The following is a 2,147-nucleotide window of genomic DNA, read 5'->3' as shown; positions in this document are numbered from 1 at the left end:
ATATATATAAAGTATGGGGGTTTAGTTCACAGGTGATCTAAACAATTAAGTACACTAGGTAAGTGCTGTAACAGATTACTAGGGCTCCAAGGTTATAGCCGAGATGGTAGTTATGGAGTCATTGCAGATTTCCAATGCAACGGATAAATTATTGTTAAAGAGTACAACAAACATTAAGGCAAGGCAAACATCTCAAGTCATATACAATAATAATATTGTATACAACTTGAGATGTTTGCCTTGCCTTAATGTTTGTTATCTTCTTTAACAATTATATATATATATTTATGTATGTGTCTTTGTGTCTGTGTTTGTCCCCCCAGCATCACTTGACAACTGATGTTGGTGTGTTTATGTCCTTGTAAGCTAGTGGTTCAGCAAAAGAGACAGATAGAATAAGTACTAGGCTTTTAAATCCTGGGGTCAATTTCTTCGACTAAAAGGTGGTGCTCCAACATGGCCACAGTCAAATGACTGAAATAAGTAAAAGAATAAAAGAAAAAGGTACTGGGGTTGATTTATTCGCCTAAAACTTCTTCAAGGCAGTGCCCCAGCATGGCCACAATCTAATGACTGAAACAAGTAAAAGATAAAAGATAAAAATATATTATTACTCTCTAGTATTGATAAAACAAGATATTTCTAATACTTTGTATCCATTAATACAACAGCACCCCCTTGAACAACTTCCATAATTGGCTATTTCTTATCATTCTTCAATTCAATTATGTTCTCCCATTCAGTAGCATTGTAATTTGACTTAATTCTTTACGTAAGATATTACATGAAATTTCAAAATGTGATTACAAAAATCATCAAGTGTTTTGTTCTTGTCTTTTGGTGAAGAATTGTTGCTTTTGTTTGTATCAAGCTATTCATCATCATTATCCTTACCAAATAATTCTTCTACAAACTAATTTTCTACCAAATTCTGAAATGCTGTCTTTAATTTCATTATAATTACATCTCAAAGGAGATAGGATGAATTTTAGTCCTTTAGCTAGTATATTGATTTGTTGTATTGTTAATGTTTTCTTCAATAAATATATTTTATTACCTTTAGTTTCTCCATTTTGTTTGGTTCTACTGAGAATCTCGGTTCTTCATGACAGGGCCTACAAAAATAGTTACCATTATTGTGTTGGTTAGACTTTGCAATGCAATTTTATTATCACCTAACAATATTAAATATGTTTTTGGACTCCGTGTTTATAGGATGAATTTCAAGATAGAAACACCAACTTTTCTCCAACAAAGAGAAATAATCAAAGAAATAATGTTTGAATACTAACAGAAGCAAAACCACTATTGAAAGTTTTATCATGTGTATCTGCATAATGCATTGCTGCTCAAAAGAGTCCTTAGTCAAATTGGGTTTTACTAATGCACATTGTTAAAATGAATATAAGATAGCCCAAATCATTTACAAGTATATAACAAATGTCAAACAGTTAAAACATATGAATGATCCAACTGTGGAATATGACTTGAATTATCCAAAGATCAGAATTCATTTCGGAACTAAAGAATATTTTTATTGTGCCTGCGTATCCAAATATTTCATTTATGTTGTCATGTGTTCAAGACGTGGAGAAAAATACATAGGGACAAACTGAAATTAACTTTAAGAAAACGAGTGACATTCCACAGACAGTAAATTCAATTTCTCTGCTGCACTCTTGAATCTGGACCAGAAATCATTCAAAATATGGAATCAAAACTTAAAATTAAGTGACCGCAAAGTAAACTTATCACATTAGCTTGTAGAAAGAAAACAGGTTCCTAATAACATCGAGGAAATGACCATACTCATTATGCAGAGAAGGAGGCAGTAGAAACTCCATATGATGTACCAAATGTAAAGTATGGAGGCACAAAAGGTACAGTAGGATCATGAGCAAGGTTTGCAAAGATGGTACACTTTGTAAGTTACAGACGCATGGGATAAGTAAACACTAAGAGTGCACATACAATATATTTCTCTCAAATGCTTAGGCAGTTCCCTAGATGTAGTTCATATGTTTTATTACTTAGATGGACAGATTAGTAGTGGAGGTGGATGCTTTGAAAGCAGAGTAGCAAGACTAAAGCCGATTAAAAAAAAAGATCTGACAGATATATATAGATATCTATATATATATATATAT

At 32.1% G+C, this 2,147-nt stretch overlaps 1 long non-coding RNA gene across 1 annotated transcript in view; it reads right to left on the bottom strand.

The window, feature by feature from the left end:
- Positions 1–268: 268 nt before the first annotated feature.
- Positions 269–2,147, bottom strand: part of LOC106876030 (uncharacterized) — a 6,855-nt gene continuing 4,976 nt past the window's right edge. The window contains exons 2-3 of the long non-coding RNA XR_001410190.2: positions 1,058–1,115; positions 269–573 (exon numbers count right to left, since the gene is read on the bottom strand). This is a non-coding gene — a long non-coding RNA (uncharacterized LOC106876030). The remainder of the gene's footprint in view (positions 574–1,057; positions 1,116–2,147) is intronic.

The sequence above is a fragment of the Octopus bimaculoides genome, chromosome 2 (genome assembly GCF_001194135.2).
Source record: "Octopus bimaculoides isolate UCB-OBI-ISO-001 chromosome 2, ASM119413v2, whole genome shotgun sequence".
In the NCBI taxonomy this organism is placed as follows: Eukaryota; Metazoa; Mollusca; class Cephalopoda; order Octopoda; family Octopodidae; genus Octopus; species Octopus bimaculoides.
This window is presented reverse-complemented; position numbering and strand designations above follow the sequence as displayed.